The following is a 22,177-nucleotide window of genomic DNA, read 5'->3' as shown; positions in this document are numbered from 1 at the left end:
AATCATCATTAGTCACCTGCCGACATCCCCTTTTTAATAGCGTCGTTATTTATTCTCTTCCATGTCCAAACTCACAGTGAACGGCCTCTGTAGGACTTTTTCCAGGATGTGTTGCAGAAAAGCAGATGTTTATGAACAAATTCAATCAAATTAAAAAGAAAGAAAACATGGAATATCTCAGGGCTTCAACTAAATGCTACTTTAGTCGTCAACTAATCTGCTGATTAACTCCACGCGTCTCTCGCAGCTGTTTGTCACACGAGCAGCTCGGCGTTCGGGGCAACAAACAAGGCCCGTTTCTTCACAGGGCACGTTTTACATTTCAGTGTTTTACACAGAACCTACAGCAAGATGCAAGAGCCACTTTAAAAGCAAGAGCTAATAAGATTACACAGTAAAAACCCAAATGGGACGGGACAGATAAACGGACAGAATTAAAGTTCCAGTGCCGTGTGGAGAATTAACCGTTGCTTTGATAAGCAGCGGCTAATTGAAAGCTTTTTAACCGGGATTTAAAACAGCTGAGATTTTCTGGGAGTTTGTTCCGCGTGTGAGAAGCAAAAAACTGAACTTCTGACTCTGGGACCAGAAGAACCAGAGCCTGATGACCCGAATGCTCCGGTCTGTCATGAGCCAGAAGGTCCAACATGTATTCTGGCCGTTTTGTTAACTAATCGTCACATTATTAAAGGGGACATATTATGCCATTTAATGTATATTTTAAACAGGCCTTGAATGTCTTAAAAACAATCTAAAGCTTGTTTTTTCTACATAAATCAGAAATTTAGCCTGTGGGCCATGTCTCTAGTTTTACCGCTTCTCACCTCCTTTTCTGTGCTTCATTTTAGGGGAGGGGAGGCTATGATAATGAGGCTGTGTGCTGATTGGCTCCCTGGCCTCCGCCGGCTTTCCCATTCATTGTGTACCGTGTATGTGCTGCCTCCTCGCAAGGGCGCAGGGTCTCTGTGAGTCTGTGTGAGGAGCTGTGGGATGAGACTGCAGGCCTATCGGGACATCAATAAAAAGGGACAAAAGTGGAGAGAAATCTCCCAGAATTTGGACCTACCTGTTGTGTTTAAAAGTGGTAGAAATGTGATCATCTTTTGCTCTTTTAACAATAAAATGTTTATTTAAAATAAAATATAGCATTTCCATGCCTCATATCAGGATCAATTGAATCATTTATCAATATATGGTTATGAAACTTTTTTTCGGTCGCCAAGCAACTTGCAACAAATATGTTCAGGGGTCTCCAACCCTGGTCCTGGAGAGCTATCCAGCATGTTTTAGGTCGAAAACATGCACGACTAGAGTTAGAGACCCATGTGCGCCCTGCTTTGCTCCGAGTCTGCTCCCACTCGCCGCCGACTCTGCTCCACCTGCGCGGACTCTGTGCCGAGTCTGCGCCACCCCGTTCTATGTGAAAAAGGCTTAACTCAGAGGGGGAACACTGTGAGTGTTTTTTAGACATTTTGTTCACATTTTCACTGTCAACTGCGGATTCTGGTGTTTTCCTCTTTGCAGCAAGTTTAAACAAATCCTCCTCCATTACACGATCCTCCTCTCCATCCAACACAGACTCAGCCATCCCGGTGGCAGTCTGTCCAGTCAGCCCCTTCAACAGAGCCTGACTTCCAGACTCTGCCATCTCGCTCTGTACACCGGTCGCTTCGCTCTGCACAAAAACCTGCGCCCCACTTTGCGCCTCACCCTGCGCTTCGCCCGGCGCTTCGCCCGGCGCTTCGCCCGGCGCTTCGCCCGGCGCAGCAGAGCCGGCTGTCAGCTCTGACAGCCGGCTCTGCTGCCTGCCGTTCCCCCGCTCTGTCGGGGCATGAACGGATCAACTTGATATATTGAAAACATGTATGTGACCTTGTTGTGTGTTACGAGTAAAACGTTTTCAGTCAAAGTAAAATGTGCGCTTCCTTGCATTATTTACATAAGTGATTTGATTTCTCCACATGTTTTAGACAGATTATTAATACGAAAGCAGTGAGAATGCACTTTTTTCCTTAAAATGCCTTCCTACAGGACTGATTTTGTGCCCGCCCTAATAAGCCTCGTGCCCCCTCTGAATATTTACTCTGGCGCCGACCCTGGCAAAACCTCATCTTAATTGTCCCTCGCTGTGGAAACAGCCACCGCTGCTGAACAATGACTGAAGCTCCAGCCGGCGGAGAGAGTTGGTTGTGGGCGTGGTTTCAGCAGCGGGGGCTGAACCTATGGAAATGAGCGCCTAGGGTGACGTCACCATAGGCGCAGATTCAGACTGGCTCGTAAAAACCACATGACACTGGAAGACTCAGTCAGGCGGGGGGAGCTGACCCTGCAGAATTCCATGGGATTTCACCTTCCCTGTGCTGGCAGGGTGAGGGGAGACCACTTTATCTAAAACAAGAAAAAACGTGTTTTTCATAATAGGTCCCCTTTAAATGTCTTAGACAGTGTAAAGATCTGACGATGGGAGTTATATGATGCTCTTTCTTGGTCTTAGTGGAATCTGAACTAGCAGCAGCTGTCTGTTGGACTTTTTAGGGAGATCTTTCAGAATCAGAATCAGAATCAGGTTTATTTGGCAGTTTAGAGGACCATGTTACCGTAGTCTCGTCTACTGAAGGTAAATACATGGACAAGCTTTTCTAAATCCTGCTGACACATCAGTCCTTTAATCCTTGACATGTGTCAAGTCCCCCTCTTTTTAACATTCAACAGAATTGTAACATTTTCACCGTTGTATTATCCTTCTGTATTCTATACTTTTAATTTCTCCACATTTCGACTTTTTTCTCCACATTTCGACTTTTTTCTCGAAATGCATAATGAAAAAAAAACGTCCTCCTCTATAATATTATTTTTATTTTTCTCCTGCCTGGCCCTAATTCTCTTCCATAGAAACCACATTTGTAAATTGCAGAATTTTACCTTTAATTACGCTGTTCTCATCAGATCGACTCTATGGACCTTAAATTCTCAAGTCGTTTAAATGTCTATCTGACAAATGACCTTAATTAGGCAACGGCCTTTTTGCAAAAGGTGTAAATGTCAGTGAAACGACATCAACAGCCACAATCAATCAATCGACCAATCAATCAAACTTTATTTATAGGGCACTTTTCATACATAGGCCTATATGTAGCACAAAGTGCTTTACATGTTTTTACAAAGTAATCATTTGCTAAAATCTCTTTATGAAAGAAAGTCAGGAAGGAAGGAAGGAAGGAAGGAAGGAAGGAAGGAAGGAAGGAAGGAAGGAAGGAAGGAAGGAAGGAAGGAAGGAAGGAAGGAAGGAAGGAAGGAAGGAAGGAAGGAAGGACGGACGGATGGGAGAAAAGGAAGGAAGGAAGAAAGTCAGGAAGGAAGGAAGGGAGAAAAGGAAGGAAGGAAGGAAGGAAGGAAGGAAGGAAGGAAGGAAGGAAGGGAGAAAGGAAGGAAGGAAGGAAGGAAGGAAGGAAGGAAGGAAGGAAGGAAGGAAGGAAGGAAGGAAGGAAGGAAGGAAGGAAGGAAGGAAGGAAGGATGGGAGAAAAGGAAGGAAGGAAGAAAGTCAGGAAGGAAGGAAGGAAGGAAGGGAGAAAAGAGGAAGGGAAAAAGGAAGGGAGGATGGGAGAAAATGAAGAGAGAAAAGAAGGAAGGAAGGAAGGAAGGAAGGAAGGAAGGAAGGGAGGATGGGAGAAAAGGAAGGAAGGAAGAAAGTCAGGAAGGAAGGAAGGAAGGAAGGAAGGAAGGAAGGAAGGAAGGAAGGAAGGGAGAAGCAAGGAATGAAGGAAGGAAGGAAGGGAGAAGGAAGGAAGGAAGGAAGGAAGGAAGGAAGGAAGGAAGGAAGGAAGGAAGGAAGGAAGGAAGGAAGGAAGGAAGGAAGGAAGGAAAGAGGAAGGGAGAAGGAAGGAAGGAAGGAAGGAAGGGAGAAGCAAGGAATGAAGGAAGGAAGGAAGGGAGAAGGAAGAAAGGGAGAAAAGAGGAAGGGAAAAAGGAAGGGAGGATGGGAGAAAATGAAGAGAGAAAAGAAGGAAGGAAGGGAGGGCGGAAGGAAGGAAGGAAGGAAGGGAGGATGGGAGAAAAGGAAGGAAGGAAGAAAGTCAGGAAGGAAGGAAGGAAGGAAGGAAGGAAGGAAGGAAGGAAGGAAGGAAGGAAGGAAGGGAGAAGCAAGGAATGAAGGAAGGAAGGAAGGGAGAAGGAAGGAGGGAAGGAAGGAAGGAAGGAAGGAAGGAAGGAAGGAAGGAAGGAAGGAAGGAAGGAAGGAAGGAAGGAAAGAGGAAGGGAGAAGGAAGGAAGGAAGGAGGAAGGGAGAAGGAAGGAGAGAGCAGGAGGAAAGAAGGACAGGAGAATTAGGTCATTTTGACCCGAAGACGGTACAAGGGTTAACAGTGATACAGACGTAAAAATGAACATCTCTCACAATCTCTGAAGTGAAGTTTCTCTCCTTGGACTTTGTGCTGATGCTCAGTATTCCAGGACTGCAGGAGCAGATATGAAACCCCCCAAAAAGAAGGGGGGGTTGGCTGGCGTTTTTAAATGTGTAAAAAAAATTCAACAACCCTAACAACTCGTGTGCGATAGCGTCTGCAGAATTAAACTGCTAAAACTGATGTAGCTCTGCGAATGGGAGCAAAGAAATTGATAATAATAATGACTTAGCCGGTTTGCAGGGAGGATTGCAGCCCCCTAAAATCAACTCTTCGGCGAAACCCCATTTCATTTCATCCTCCTCCTGCAGGATGAACCGTTTGGCCTATCGGGGGTTTAAGATAAGAAAGGGCTAGCTTATCACAGTCAGCGATAACTGAAGCAACGAGCGGCGGCGGGGATTTGTGGATACGTGGATTCTCTGTACCTGTCGCTCCCCCCCCTCCCTCTCCGTCTATCCTCTTTTTTCCCACAAGAACGTGCCGGGGCTTTGAAATAGTGCCGCAAAGTGGAACTCGAGAGACGCGGTGTCCAATTTGAAGAGGTCATTTATTTGTATAGCAGAGAATCAGGTGTTGATTAATCGCTACACTAGATAAATCTGAGCAAGAGATTAGTCAAAAGGCTTTTGTCTGAAGAACCGCAGTGTCAGCAGAAAGGTCGACGAGTGCCAGGTATCCATTTAACATCGTTATGTTTACCGCCCGCACGGATTACAGTCCTGCTTAAGGTTTGTGCTGTCTGCGGGTCAAGGGAGGAGGAAGGAAAGAAGGGAGGAAGGGAGAAAAGAAGGAAGGAAGGAAGGAAGGAAGGAAGGAAGGGAGGGAGGGAGGGAGGGAGGGAGGGAGGAAGGGAGGGAGGGAGGGAGGGAGGGAGGGAGGGAGGGAGGAAGGAAGGAAGGAAGGAAGGAAGGAAGGAAGGAAGGAAGGAAGGAAGGAAGGAAGGAGGAAAGAAGGAAGGAAGGAGGAAAGAAGGAAGGGAGGAAGGGAGGAAGGAGGAAAGAAGGAAGGGAGGAAGGAAGGAAGGAAGGAAGGAAGGGAGAAAAGAAGGAAGGAAGGGAGGAAATAAGGGAGGAAGGAAGGAAGGGAGGGAGGAAATAAGGAAGGAAGGAAGGAAGGAAGGAAGGAAGGAAGGAAGGAGGAAAGAAGGAAGGGAGGAAGGGAGGAAGGGAGAAGGAAGAGAGGAAGGAAGGAAGGAAGGAAGGGAGAAAAGAAGGAAGGAAGGGAGGAAATAAGGGAGGAAGGAAGGAAGGGAGGGAGGAAATAAGGAAGGAAGGAAGGAAGGAAGGAAGGAAGGAAGGAAGGAAGGAAGGAAGGAAGGAAGGAAGGAAGGAAGGAAGGAAGGAGGAAAGAAGGAAGGGAGGAAGGGAGGAAGGAAGGAAGGAGGAAAGAAGGAAGGGAGGAAGGGAGGAAGGGAGAAGGAAGAGAGGAAGGAAGGAAGGAAGGGAGAAAAGAAGGAAGGAAGGGAGGAAATAAGGGAGGAAGGAAGGAAGGGAGGGAGGAAATAAGGAAGGAAGGAAGGAAGGAAGGAAGGAAGGAAGGAAGGAAGGAGGAAAGAAGGAAGGGAGGAAGGGAGGAAGGAAGGAAGGAGGAAAGAAGGAAGGGAGGAAGGGAGGAAGGGAGGAAGGGAGAAGGAAGAGAGGAAGGAAGGAAGGAAGGGAGAAAAGAAGGAAGGAAGGAAGGAAGGAAGGGAGAAAGGAAGGGAGAAAGGAAGGGAGAAAAGAAGGAAGGAAGGAAGGGAGAAGGAAGGAAGGAAGGAAGGAAGGAAGGAAGGAAGGAAGGAAGGGAGGAAGGAAGGAAGGGAGGGAGGAAATAAGGAAGGAAGGAAGGAAGGAAGGAAGGGAGAAAGGAAGGGAGAAAGGAAGGGAGAAAGGAAGGGAGAAAAGAAGGAAGGAAGGAAGGGAGAAGGAAGGAAGGAAGGAAGGAAGGAAGGAAGGAAGGAAGGGAGGAAGGAAGGAAGGAAGGAAGGAAGGAAGGAAGGAGGAAAGAAGGAAGGGAGGAAGGGAGGAAGGGAGAAGGAAGAGAGGAAGGAAGGAAGGAAGGGAGAAAAGAAGGAAGGAAGGAAGGAAGGGAGGAAAGAAGGAAGGAAGGGAGGGAGGAAATAAGGAAGGAAGGAAGGAAGGAAGGAAGGAAGGAAGGAAGGAAGGAAGGGAGAAAGGAAGGGAGAAAGGAAGGGAGAAAAGAAGGAAGGAAGGAAGGGAGAAGGAAGGAAGGAAGGAAGGAAGGAAGGAAGGAAGGGAGAAAGGAAGGGAGAAAAGAAGGAAGGAAGGAAGGGAGAAGGAAGGAAGGAAGGAAGGAAGGGAGGGAGGAAGGAAGGAAGGAAGGAAAGATGGAAGGGAGGGAGGGAGGAAAGAAAAAAGGGAGGAAGGGAGAAAAGAAGGAAAGAAAGAAGGAAGGAAGGAAGGAGGAAGGGAGAAGGGAAGGAAATGAGGAAATAAGAAAGGAAGGAAGGGAGGAAAGAAGGAAGGAAGGACGAAAAGAAGAGAGGGAGGGAGGAAAGAAGGAAGGAGGGAAGGAAAGATGGAACGGAGGAAGGAAGGAAGGAAGGAAGGAAGGAAGGAAGGAAGGAAGGAAGGAAAGAAGGAAGGAAGGAAGGAAAGATGGAAGGGAGGAAGGAAGGAAGGAAAGAAGGAAGGAAAGAAGGAAGGAAGGAAGGAAAGATGGAAGGGAGGAAGAAAGGAAGGAAGGAAGGATGGAAGGAAGGAAGGAAGGAAGGAAGGGAGGAAAGAAGGAAGGAAGGAAGAAAAGAAGGGAGGGAGGGAGGAAAGAAGGAAGGGAGAAGGAAGGAAGGAAGGAAGGAAAGAAGGAAGGGAGGAAGGGAGGAAGGAAGGAAGGAAGGAAGGAAGGAAGGAAGGAAGGAAGGAAGGAAGGAAGGAAGGAAGGAAGGAAGGGAGGGAGGGAGGGAGGTAAGAAGGAAGGGAAGAAAGAAGGAAGGAAGGGAGAAGGAAGGAAGGAAGGAAGGTCATTTTGACCCAAAGATGATACAAGGGTTAACATCATTATATTTATATTTATATATTTATATTTACCACCCGCATGTCTTTCAGGTCCTGCTTGGTATTTAGTAAATCAACATCTTCCTTCATGATTCTAATATAAAAGATAGAAGAATCTACCGGCCTTTTCTAGCTTTTTAATGCTGGATTTTGATTCCGGGTGATTTACACTTTCTATCATTTAAACATCTGTGTGTATGAGCTCTCCTCATTACTTCTGCTTTAATGTGATATATACCCTTTCAAAAAGGCCACACTCCCTCCATCCATCATCCGCGGGCCAAGGTTGCTCAACCTCTTTCTGATTACAGCAGTCAAAGCTTTTACTCCGACAAAAAGAAAAGACGGGTGCAACATTTGACTGATTAAACAACACAGTTAACATAAATTTACTTAATGTTTGTTTCTAGCCGCAGAGTGAAATGTGACAAAAAGTAATCCATCAGCGGAGACAGGGCGCCATGTTGACACCGCGTCAGGATGTAGCCCCTTCAAAGGAATAAATCCCGGAAATAAATGGAGTGCTCTCTAGAATGACCGAGGGGACAAACACTTGCCGTTCTTTTCCTCCCTCACAAGCCTGATTATGTGAAGGCAGCGCGGGCCGAGAGCGAGCTAACGCCACCGCAGAGACCCTCATCTGCCTGGACCAGGAAAGGCAGAGTAATCAAAGGCAATCTATTAAAATAACTGCTGCTGATCTGTGTCTGCGGACTTGTAACCGTCCGTTTTGATTTTTCACGGCCAGGAGGATTGGTGAAGAAAGTAAAAAAAAAAAAGAAAGGTTTAATAAACTCCCGTTTATCACACATGAATTCTGCATGCGGAAAGCGCCATTAAATAACAAATAATATGAAATAAAATGAAAGTTTCAGCTGTTTCTTTTGTCTGTTCTGTTGTTAAAAACAGTAAATGATGTAAATATTATGAAAAATATGTACAGAATAAGTAAACTGTGACCTAAGTTAGCTAAAGCAAAAACAAATCAGCCAACGAGCATCAGGACCGGTTGCTCATCCTGTCATCGTAACGCTGTCATCTTCATCTTCATCTTCATCTTCATCTTCTGTCATCGTCAGTCAACCTAAAGTAAACAAACACTCTAAAGTGTTGGCTGTTGTTTTGACTGAAAACAGCGAAGAGTGGGTCCTGGGTTTCCAGGGCAACAGCTGCTCTTCCAAAGGGCCTTTAAACCATTACCTGATAAACAGCCCGCGAGGCTTTATCACTCACACTTCCTCCACGAATCACGTTTGCTCGGCTGTCAAAGAAATATAGATTAGTTTTCTGTGTGTGTTTTGTTTTGTTTATTTGATCATTTCAAGTACTCATCGTCTATGTTGCCTTTGAGGATAATAATTAAATATCATCCTTACAGAGCTGCAGGAATGCTTCTATTTCTTTCTTCAAACGCAAAAAAAACAACTATAACGTATTTGTATCTCACAGAAGAAAAAGCTCTTCCACTAGTGAGCAGTACTGGAGTTGAGGGGGGATCAGGGGGGGGTGGTATCCCCCCCTGAAATAAAAACGGTCCAAATCATCCCCTCTGTAAAACTGCCATCCCTCCTTTCCATCCCTTATGTCATTTCATCAATGAATGTGGTTTTACTGCTATTTCAACATTTAGAGTCATCACCAGAAAAATAACTTATTTGACAATTTTCACCTGTTTCAAGTAAATTTTCACTTGAAATAAGTAGAAAAATCTGCCAGTGGGACAAGATTTATCTTCTCATTACAAGCAAAAAAAATCTTGTTCCACTGGCAGATTTTTCTACTTATTTTAAGTGAAAATCTACTTGAAACAGGTGAAAATTATTGTTTTTTCCAGTGATGAGTCTTCTTTTAAGTGTAATGAGATTTTTTTTACTAAAATCAGACATTTTAACTAGAAATAAGACAAATATTCTTGTTAAGATTGTGAGTTTTTGCAGTGATCCATTTTACTTATCCTGTGAAGGACAGAGTCATATTGATAAGTTCAGAAAAGTGTTTTTTATTGTTGTGTTTTGATGTATTTGATGTAAGCCCAGTGGATATTTAAAGCTTACAGAAGGCTGCATTTAACTGCTGCTATGTCATTCCTGCAGTATTTCTGCAGGTGTTTTGGTCACTGCTATTATTTGTAATATATTATATTATTTGTAATCAGCACAAATTATCTGTCCCCATATGATAAAATCTACCATCCCCCCTGATTTATTTTTTACAACTGGAGTGCTGCTAGTGAGGATACAGTATAGTGAGTGTTTTAGGAGGAACGACTGTTCAGGTCTTTCCAAAAACAGCAGATTAGAAATGTACATCTCAGCTCTTCGATCCTCTCAGGAGGAAGCGGTTTGGTTGCAGCTTGTGCTCCTGACTCAGGGAGTTTGGCCGGTACTTCTCTAATCCAGTTTCTCATGACAGCAGGTTAGCGGTGGTCAGAGTGAAACTTGTAGCCTCCTCTCCTCGGGGCAAGTGGCAATGCTTTCATCAATAGAAGGTGAATTTCTCTCATGGAAGTGCCGAGCTACAACAGCTCCACGCTGCAGCTGACGCCAGCGTTTATGTCATGGTGTGTATGTGTATATAGTGTACATATGTGTGTATATAGTGTACATATGTGTGTATATAGTGTACATATACACACATACAGTATATAACATAGATCATATTTAGACACAATTGCTGTCACTGCAATTTGTCCATGTCCAAATACAGATGTGAATTAAAGCTGCAAGCAGCGATGAACGGGCCCTCGCACTCACGGCCACCGCCCCCCATAAGCATATCAGAAATGACACCAGCCACGACTTCCTATGTCAAACCATTCAAAAGTTATAGCAGAAAAAAGGGACAACCAATCAGAAGAAGGGGCGGGGCTAATTCAGGCCAATGAAGGTCAAGGACTCCATACAGAATCTGATGACACCACCCACGACTCTCTATGTCAAACCATTCAAAAGTTATAGCAGAAAATCGGGACAACCAATCAGAAGAAGGGGCGGGGCTAATTTTCGCCAATTATGGTCAAGGACTCAATACCGAGTCCGATGACACCACCCACGACTCTTTATGTCAAACCTTTCAAAAGTTATGGCAGAGAAAAGTATTCTAGTGGGCGCTGTTGAGCCGTTAGGCCACGCCCATTAATGCAAACCATGAAATATCAAATGTATCGACAGGCCTGGCTTTTCTTTAAGTTGCGACATGATACAGGTGTGTACCGATTTTTGTTCATGTACGTCAAACTGTATTATGGGGCTTGAGGCGCAAAGTTTTTTCTGTCTGAACCAATCAGATGAAGGGTGGGCGTGCTTTTTGCCGTCTAGCATCGCCACGGTAACGCTTTTGAAAGAGAAAAGTAATGCGTGGTGTCGGAGGATGGAGACGCACGTTTTGATGTATAACACACCTGGGTGCACGTTACGTTTGGGCCGTATTAATGACCGAAGAAATGGCATAAATTGCGCCAAAATTACACGATTAATTCAAAATGTTCAAAATGGCCGACTTCCTGTTCGGTTTCGGCCATGGCGCCAAGAGACTTTTCTTTAAGTTGTGACATGATACAGGTGTGTACCGATTTTGGTGCATGTACGTCAAACCGTATTGTGGGGCTTGAGGCACAAAGTTTTCTAGGGGGCGCTGTTGAGCCATTAGGTCCCGCCCATTAATGCAAACCATTAAATATCAAATTTTTCACCAGGCCTGGCTCAGTGTTTCGAGAGGAGGTAGTAAAACGTTAATACCTGAAGCAACAGCAGGACTGGTGTCATCACCATCACCACCTTTGAACAGCCAATATGCTTACAGTGTTTTTTCATACACGTATAGTTCATACAGGAAGATAGTGTAGCCTTTGTCTCACTTGATTTGGCCTTGTATTCATATACATACTAATTGAATGATTATAGGCTATCCCATTTGTTGCCCAAATAAATCATTTCAAAATCAGTAAATAATTAAAATCAGTATTCGAGTTGTAAAAAAAAAAAATCAGGGGGGATGGTGGATTTGATCATATGGGGACAGATAATTGTGCTGATTACAAATAATATAATATATTACAAATAATAGCAGTGACCAAAACACCTGCAGAAATACTGCAGGAATGACATAGCAGCAGTTAAATGCAGCCTTCTGTAAGCTTTAAATATCCACTGGGCTTACATCAAATACATCAAAACACAAAAATAAAAAACACTTTTCTGAACTTATCAATATGACTCTGTCCTTCACAGGATAAGTAACACGGATCACTGCAAAAACTCTAAATCTTAACAAGAATATTTGTCTTATTTCTAGTTAAAATGTCTTATTTTAGTAAAAAAATCTCATTACACTTAAAACAAGACTCATCACTGGAAAAAACAACAATTTTCACCTGTTTCAAGTAGATTTTCACTTGTAATAAGTATAAAAATCTGCATGTGGAACAAGATTGTTTTGCTTGTAATGAGAAGATAAATCTTGTCCCATTGGCAGATTTTTCTACTTATTTCAAGTGAACATTTACTTGAAACAGGTGAAAATTGTCAAATAAGTTATTTTTCTGGTGTTATTTTTCTGGTGATGACTCTAAATGTTGAAATAGCAGTAAAACCACATTCATTGATGAAATGACATAAGGGATGGAAAGGGGGGATGGCGGTTTTACAGGGGGATGATTTGGACCGTTTTTATTTCAGGGGGGAAATCCCCCTCATCCCCCCTCAACTCGAGTACTGATTATAATAAAGTGTCTTATAAATCAATAATTTTAAAATCTCAATCCTTATTTTTATTTAACGGCCAGGGTTTATAGGCTGAATATTTACACTGTGTAGCCTGAAAGTGAACTGCAACTTACGTGCGGACGCATCTTTGCTGTGGAGGGGGCTGAATAAATCAACCAATTTTTGACATTTGGCCGTGTCTTCCTCCAGCGCCTTTTTTTTCTCTCTCCCTCTCGGCACCGCCTTGTCGAGGCAAAACCTCATTTTAACTCTCCCTCGCTGTGGAAACAGCCCCTGCTTGTAATAATGGCTGCAGCTCGAGCGGCAGAGCTGGTGGTGGGCGTGGTTTCAGCAGCGGAGGAGACCGAGGGGTGGTGTGCATTTTGGTGACGTAAAGAAAATGCACCAATCTTAACGGCTCACAGAAACCACGTGACACTGGGGGACTCTGTAAGGGTGGGGGCGAGTAGATCTTGCAGATTTTCATGGGATTTCATCTTTTCTATGCTGGCAGGCTGAGGGGAGACCACTTTAAATATGTTAAAACAAGAAAACGCGTGTTTTTCATAATAGGTCCCCCTTTAAAGATTTTCTAACAGTTTAGTTTGTTATGAACGTCAGAGATGTAGTTATAACACTGCATACTTGTGAATAATTATAAACATTGAAAAACGTACTTTTATATGAAAATAACCAGAAACAGATAGCTATAACATGGTATTTATATACTGCTTTAATGAACATTATTTTTATAGCCTATAAGCTATAAATATTATTTTTCCATTTTTATAAAATTAAATGTTTTTCTCTCATTTCAATTAAAACAAATAGGAATATTATCGGTTTTAATGACAATTATTGTACATCACAGCTAATTGTAAAATACATTGATTCAATTCGATTATATACAGGAATTACAGGCTATGAAAAGAAAGAAAAATGACTCAAACAAAAAAAAAACAGTGAGTGAGACAGGCAAGACAGCGACAACCAATGCAAGTGGGATGTCAACAGTGTATACATATTTCAAAACACAGACAACAACTTCTGAGCAAGTGGTTTGTTGAGCAGATATTGGAATTAATCTCAGATATTTGCATGAGGTCACTCTCACTCTCAACTAAATAAATAAATAAATATATATATATATATATAAATACAACAACACACCCCTCTCCTCTTAAAATAAATTCAAATAAACAATCAAACTGATTTCCTTATACAATTTATACAAAAACCATATGTCTTTGTAAAAGAGCATAATACAAAGTCTTTCAGAATAAATGTACGTATTTTTAACGTGTGACAGCATCCTGTATCATAACTACATCTCTGCCGTTTGTACAAACCAAACTGTGTGGAAATCGGGTAAAGAGTCTGGGAGTTATGAATGATTGTAGTCCGGGAGAAACCTTGCTCAGTAGAAATGATGCACTAAGACGCAAATAATGCCCTGTCCAAGATGGCGGCCGCATCGATCGGCGCCCGGTCCAAGATGGCGGCCGCGCCCCGCCCCCCCTCCCCCGAAGAGCTGCGCGCGCATTCCAAACTGCACTCATCCCCCCACCTTCCCCCCGCGGGAGCTCAACCCCTCCCCTCCCCTCCCAGTACTGCTGCAGCAGTCTTCTCAGCTGCACCAGTCCTGCTGGATCTGACTGAGACACAGTCTGATCACACATAAATATTCATTTAAAATCACGTCTAATGATTAGGTTTATCAAAATCACAGGACATTTTCAAAATACAGTAAACAATATACTTATGAAGTCCCATATGTCTATGACATTTATTGACAAAGACATAGCTTTTTACGTTATTAGTTCATTTTTTTAATTTTTAGAGTGACCAAGTTTTTCAAACACAATATGTTACAGTGTATGATTTTTTACTCCTGTTGTAAGCTATCTGAAACTGTCATTTGATTTTCCTTACACAAAATCTTTGATTTTTAATTAATATTTTTCCAGAAATACAGAGTGACATAAAAATGCCAATTCCTTTCAAGAAATAACCACGATACGCGACACAGTCAACAAGGAACCTACTGCCAATCAAATGTGTCAATCGCATTAAGATTGGATAAACCAAACAGCAACTAAAGCACATAATTTGATGAAAAATGTATACCTGACCAAAAGGTGGCGCTATGGAGTTCATCCAAGATTGTCATATCCACTTGTTCAGAATGCAAGCCCGATTAAATGTATTGAATTTGGGTTCATTCTGACCAATTATGTTTAAGTTACAACAACTTTTATGTTCATGGCGAGACCCCGAAATTTGACAACCTCTGACAGCGACGCCGTTTGACACAAACTTACAGTTTTCTCTGTCACTCATCGTCAATGCCTTACCTATTATCTCACCAACTTTGAGATCAAGAAACTGATCTCGTTTGGAGCACAGATGCAAACTAGAAGACATGACAATTCCTGGTGCCAACAGGTGGCGCTACAACCGATCCTGAATATTCCACCATAGATGGGTTCAGGCCCAACCTACAATCATGCACATACGTTTTCGACCACATCAAATCATGTATTGCTGAATTACAGCCAATTGATGTTTGATGGCGAAGCTTAAAAATGACCTCAAACTTCGCCGGATCCCTACGGTCAAGCCCTCTGGCAGAAACTTAAAAGCTTCGCAATTTAGCGTCGGCCATGTGTCTAGATTGTACAAACCAAGTTGTGAGCCAATTCGATAAAATCTCTAGGAGGAGTTCGTTAAAGTACGAGGCCTGGAAATGATCAGAATTCATGAAAAATGACATTTTCTGTTCAAAATGCCGGACTTCCTGTGTAACTTAGACCATGGGTCCAAAAGACTTTTTTGTAGCTCTTTGTCTAATATAATACACACATAAAGGTCATTGCTGTAAGTCAAACCATATTGTGGGGCTCGTCAAAAAACATAAAATAGGTGGCGCTATAGAGCCCATTCTTGTGGACCCATGCCTGTCGCCCATAAAATACGTAATTTTACGCGACTCTGGAAGCGTGTGCAAAATTTGGTGAGTTTTGGAGTATTTTAAGGCCTCCAAAAAGGCAATTTATTTACGGCGAGAATAATAATAATAATAATAATTAAAGCTGCAAGCAGCGATGAACGGGCCCTCGCACTCACGGCCACCGCCCCCATAAGCATATCAGAAATGACACCAGCCACGACTTCCTATGTCAAACCATTCAAAAGTTATAGCAGAAAAAAGGGACAACCAATCAGAAGAAGGGGCGGGGCTAATTCAGGCCAATGAAGGTCAAGGACTCCATACAGAATCTGATGACACCACCCACGACTCTCTATGTCAAACCATTCAAAAGTTAGGTGTGTACCGATTTTTGTTCATGTACGTCAAACTGTATTATGGGGCTTGAGGCGCAAAGTTTTTTCTGTCTGAACCAATCAGATGAAGGGTGGGCGTGCTTTTTGCCGTCTAGCATCGCCACGGTAACGCTTTTGAAAGAGAAAAGTAATGCGTGGTGTCGGAGGATGGAGACGCACGTTTTGATGTATAACACACCTGGGTGCACGTTACGTTTGGGCCGTATTAATGACCGAAGAAATGGCATAAATTGCGCCAAAATTACACGATTAATTCAAAATGTTCAAAATGGCCGACTTCCTGTTCGGTTTCGGCCATGGCGCCAAGAGACTTTTCTTTAAGTTGTGACATGATACAGGTGTGTACCGATTTTGGTGCATGTACGTCAAACCGTATTGTGGGGCTTGAGGCACAAAGTTTTCTAGGGGGCGCTGTTGAGCCATTAGGTCCCGCCCATTAATGCAAACCATTAAATATCAAATTTTTCACCAGGCCTGGCTCAGTGTTTCGAGAGGAGGTAGTAAAACGTTAATACCTGAAGCAACAGCAGGACTGGTGTCATCACCATCACCACCTTTGAACAGCCAATATGCTTACAGTGTTTTTTCATACACGTATAGTTCATACAGGAAGATAGTGTAGCCTTTGTCTCACTTGATTTGGCCTTGTATTCATATACATACTAATTGAATGATTATAGGCTATCCCATTTGTTGCCCAAATAAATCATTTCAAAATCAGTAAATAATTAAAATCAGTATTCGAGTTGTAAAAAAAAAAAATCAGGGGGGATGGTGGATTTGATCATATGGGGACAGATAATTGTGCTGATTACAAATAATATAATATATTACAAATAATAGCAGTGACCAAAACACCTGCAGAAATACTGCAGGAATGACATAGCAGCAGTTAAATGCAGCCTTCTGTAAGCTTTAAATATCCACTGGGCTTACATCAAATACATCAAAACACAAAAATAAAAAACACTTTTCTGAACTTATCAATATGACTCTGTCCTTCACAGGATAAGTAACACGGATCACTGCAAAAACTCTAAATCTTAACAAGAATATTTGTCTTATTTCTAGTTAAAATGTCTTATTTTAGTAAAAAAATCTCATTACACTTAAAACAAGACTCATCACTGGAAAAAACAACAATTTTCACCTGTTTCAAGTAGATTTTCACTTGTAATAAGTATAAAAATCTGCATGTGGAACAAGATTGTTTTGCTTGTAATGAGAAGATAAATCTTGTCCCATTGGCAGATTTTTCTACTTATTTCAAGTGAACATTTACTTGAAACAGGTGAAAATTGTCAAATAAGTTATTTTTCTGGTGTTATTTTTCTGGTGATGACTCTAAATGTTGAAATAGCAGTAAAACCACATTCATTGATGAAATGACATAAGGGATGGAAAGGGGGGATGGCGGTTTTACAGGGGGATGATTTGGACCGTTTTTATTTCAGGGGGGAAATCCCCCTCATCCCCCCTCAACTCGAGTACTGATTATAATAAAGTGTCTTATAAATCAATAATTTTAAAATCTCAATCCTTATTTTTATTTAACGGCCAGGGTTTATAGGCTGCATATTTACACTGTGTAGCCTGAAAGTGAACTGCAACTTACGTGCGGACGCATCTTTGCTGTGGAGGGGGCTGAATAAATCAACCAATTTTTGACATTTGGCCGTGTCTTCCTCCAGCGCCTTTTTTTTCTCTCTCCCTCTCGGCACCGCCTTGTCGAGGCAAAACCTCATTTTAACTCTCCCTCGCTGTGGAAACAGCCCCTGCTTGTAATAATGGCTGCAGCTCGAGCGGCAGAGCTGGTGGTGGGCGTGGTTTCAGCAGCGGAGGAGACCGAGGGGTGGTGTGCATTTTGGTGACGTAAAGAAAATGCACCAATCTTAACGGCTCACAGAAACCACGTGACACTGGGGGACTCTGTAAGGGTGGGGGCGAGTAGATCTTGCAGATTTTCATGGGATTTCATCTTTTCTATGCTGGCAGGCTGAGGGGAGACCACTTTAAATATGTTAAAACAAGAAAACGCGTGTTTTTCATAATAGGTCCCCCTTTAAAGATTTTCTAACAGTTTAGTTTGTTATGAACGTCAGAGATGTAGTTATAACACTGCATACTTGTGAATAATTATAAACATTGAAAAACGTACTTTTATATGAAAATAACCAGAAACAGATAGCTATAACATGGTATTTATATACTGCTTTAATGAACATTATTTTTATAGCCTATAAGCTATAAATATTATTTTTCCATTTTTATAAAATTAAATGTTTTTCTCTCATTTCAATTAAAACAAATAGGAATATTATCGGTTTTAATGACAATTATTGTACATCACAGCTAATTGTAAAATACATTGATTCAATTCGATTATATACAGGAATTACAGGCTATGAAAAGAAAGAAAAATGACTCAAACAAAAAAAAAACAGTGAGTGAGACAGGCAAGACAGCGACAACCAATGCAAGTGGGATGTCAACAGTGTATACATATTTCAAAACACAGACAACAACTTCTGAGCAAGTGGTTTGTTGAGCAGATATTGGAATTAATCTCAGATATTTGCATGAGGTCACTCTCACTCTCAACTAAATAAATAAATAAATATATATATATATATATAAATACAACAACACACCCCTCTCCTCTTAAAATAAATTCAAATAAACAATCAAACTGATTTCCTTATACAATTTATACAAAAACCATATGTCTTTGTAAAAGAGCATAATACAAAGTCTTTCAGAATAAATGTACGTATTTTTAACGTGTGACAGCATCCTGTATCATAACTACATCTCTGCCGTTTGTACAAACCAAACTGTGTGGAAATCGGGTAAAGAGTCTGGGAGTTATGAATGATTGTAGTCCGGGAGAAACCTTGCTCAGTAGAAATGATGCACTAAGACGCAAATAATGCCCTGTCCAAGATGGCGGCCGCATCGATCGGCGCCCGGTCCAAGATGGCGGCCGCGCCCCGCCCCCCCTCCCCCGAAGAGCTGCGCGCGCATTCCAAACTGCACTCATCCCCCCACCTTCCCCCCGCGGGAGCTCAACCCCTCCCCTCCCCTCCCAGTACTGCTGCAGCAGTCTTCTCAGCTGCACCAGTCCTGCTGGATCTGACTGAGACACAGTCTGATCACACATAAATATTCATTTAAAATCACGTCTAATGATTAGGTTTATCAAAATCACAGGACATTTTCAAAATACAGTAAACAATATACTTATGAAGTCCCATATGTCTATGACATTTATTGACAAAGACATAGCTTTTTACGTTATTAGTTCATTTTTTTAATTTTTAGAGTGACCAAGTTTTTCAAACACAATATGTTACAGTGTATGATTTTTTACTCCTGTTGTAAGCTATCTGAAACTGTCATTTGATTTTCCTTACACAAAATCTTTGATTTTTAATTAATATTTTTCCAGAAATACAGAGTGACATAAAAATGCCAATTCCTTTCAAGAAATAACCACGATACGCGACACAGTCAACAAGGAACCTACTGCCAATCAAATGTGTCAATCGCATTAAGATTGGATAAACCAAACAGCAACTAAAGCACATAATTTGATGAAAAATGTATACCTGACCAAAAGGTGGCGCTATGGAGTTCATCCAAGATTGTCATATCCACTTGTTCAGAATGCAAGCCCGATTAAATGTATTGAATTTGGGTTCATTCTGACCAATTATGTTTAAGTTACAACAACTTTTATGTTCATGGCGAGACCCCGAAATTTGACAACCTCTGACAGCGACGCCGTTTGACACAAACTTACAGTTTTCTCTGTCACTCATCGTCAATGCCTTACCTATTATCTCACCAACTTTGAGATCAAGAAACTGATCTCGTTTGGAGCACAGATGCAAACTAGAAGACATGACAATTCCTGGTGCCAACAGGTGGCGCTACAACCGATCCTGAATATTCCACCATAGATGGGTTCAGGCCCAACCTACAATCATGCACATACGTTTTCGACCACATCAAATCATGTATTGCTGAATTACAGCCAATTGATGTTTGATGGCGAAGCTTAAAAATGACCTCAAACTTCGCCGGATCCCTACGGTGAAGCCCTCTGGCAGAAACTTAAAAGCTTCGCAATTTAGCGTCGGCCATGTGTCTAGATTGTACAAACCAAGTTGTGAGCCAATTCGATAAAATCTCTAGGAGGAGTTCGTTAAAGTACGAGGCCTGGAAATGATCAGAATTCATGAAAAATGACATTTTCTGTTCAAAATGCCGGACTTCCTGTGTAACTTAGACCATGGGTCCAAAAGACTTTTTTGTAGCTCTTTGTCTAATATAATACACACATAAAGGTCATTGCTGTAAGTCAAACCATATTGTGGGGCTCGTCAAAAAACATAAAATAGGTGGCGCTATAGAGCCCATTCTTGTGGACCCATGCCTGTCGCCCATAAAATACGTAATTTTACGCGACTCTGGAAGCGTGTGCAAAATTTGGTGAGTTTTGGAGTATTTTAAGGCCTCCAAAAAGGCAATTTATTTACGGCGAGAATAATAATAATAATAATTAAAGCTGCAAGCAGCGATGAACGGGCCCTCGCACTCACGGCCACCGCCCCCCATAAGCATATCAGAAAATGACACCACTCACGACTTCCTATGTCAAACCATTCAAAAGTTATAGCAGAAAAAAGGGACAACCAATCAGAAGAAGGGGCGGGGCTAATTCAGGCCAATGAAGGTCAAGGACTCATTACAGAGTCCCATAATACCACCCACGACTCTCTATGTCAAAACATTCAAATGTTATAGCAGGAAATAGGGACAACCAATCAGAAGAAGGGGCGGGGCTAATTTTCGCCAATTATGGTCAAGGACTCAATACCGAGTCCCATGACACCACCCACGACTCTTTATGTCAAACCTTTCAAAAGTTATGGCAGAGAAAAGTATTCTAGTGGGCGCTGTTGAGCCGTTAGGCCACGCCCATTAATGCAAACCATGAAATAGCAAATGTATCGACAGGCCTGGCTTTTCTTTAAGTTGCGACATGATACAGGTGTGTACCGATTTTTGTTCATGTACGTCAAACCGTATTATGGGGCTTGAGGCGCAAAGTTTTTTCTGTCTGAACCAATCAGATGAAGGGGGGCGCGCTTTTTGCCGTCTAGCATCGCCACGGTAACACTTTTGAAAGAGAAAAGTAATGCGTGGTGTCGGAGGATGGAGACGCACGTTTTGATGTATAACACACCTGGGTGCACGTTACGTTCGGGCCGTATTAATGACCGAAGAAATGGCATAAATTGCGCCAAAATTACACGATTAATTCAAAATGTTCAAAATGGCCGACTTCCTGTTCGGTTTCGGCCATGGCGCCAAGAGACTTTTCTTTAAGTTGTGACATGATACAGGTGTGTACCGATTTTGGTGCATGTACGTCAAACCGTATTGTGGGGCTTGAGGCACAAAGTTTTCTAGGGGGCGCTGTTGAGCCGTTAGGCCACGCCCATTAATGCAAACCATTAAATATCACATTTATCACCAGGCCTGGCTCAGTGTTTCGAGAGGAGGTAGTAAAACGTTAATACCTGAAGCAACAGCAGGACTGGTGTCATCACCATCACCACCTTTGAACAGCCAATATGCTTACAGTGTTTTTTCATACACGTATAGTTCATACAGGAAGATAGTGTAGCCTTTGTCTCACTTGATTTGGCCTTGTATTCATATACATACTAATTGAATGATTATAGGCTATCCCATTTGTTGCCCAAATAAATAATTTCAAAATCAGTAAATAATTCAAATCAGTACTCGAGTTGTAAAAAAAAAGAAATCAGGGGGGATGGTGGATTTTATCATATGGGGACAGATAATTGTGCTGATTACAAATAATATAATATATTACAAATAATAGCAGTGACTAAAACACCTGCAGAAATACTGCAGGAATGACATAGCAGCAGTTAAATGCAGCCTTCTGTAAGCTTTAAATATCCACTGGAATTACATCAAATACATCAAAACACAACAATAAAAACACTTTTCTGAACTTATCAATATGACTCTGTCCTTCACAGGATAAGTAAAATTGATCACTGCAAAAACTCTAAATCTTAACAAGAATATTTGTCTTATTTCTAGTTAAAATGTCTCATTTTAGTAAAAAAATCTCATTACACTTAAAACAAGACTCATCACTGGAAAAAACAACAATTTTCACCTGTTTCAAGTAGATTTTCACTTGTAATAAGTAGAAAAATCTGCCAGTGGAACAAGATTGTTTTGCTTGTAATGAGAAGATAAATCTTGTCCCATTGGCAGATTTTTCTACTTATTTCAAGTGAACATTTACTTGAAACAGGTGAAAATTGTCAAATAAGTTATTTTTCTGGTGTTATTTTTCTGGTGATGACTCTAAATGTTGAAATAGCAGTAAAACCACATTCATTGATGAAATGACATAAGGGATGGAAAGGGGGGATTGCAGTTTTACAGGGGGATGATTTGGACCGTTTTTATTTCAGGGGGGAAATCCCCCTCACCCCCCCTCAACTCGAGTACTGATTATAATAAAGTGTCTTATAAATCAATAATTTTAAAATCTCAATCCTTATTTTTATTTAACGGCCAGGGTTTATAGGCTGCATATTTACACTGTGTAGCCTGAAAGTGAACTGCAACTTACGTGCGGACGCATCTTTGCTGTGGAGGGGGCTGAATAAATCAACC

Source organism: Cololabis saira, chromosome 13 (genome assembly GCF_033807715.1).
Source record: "Cololabis saira isolate AMF1-May2022 chromosome 13, fColSai1.1, whole genome shotgun sequence".
In the NCBI taxonomy this organism is placed as follows: domain Eukaryota; kingdom Metazoa; phylum Chordata; class Actinopteri; order Beloniformes; family Belonidae; genus Cololabis; species Cololabis saira.
Note: the sequence above shows the minus strand (reverse complement) of the source record.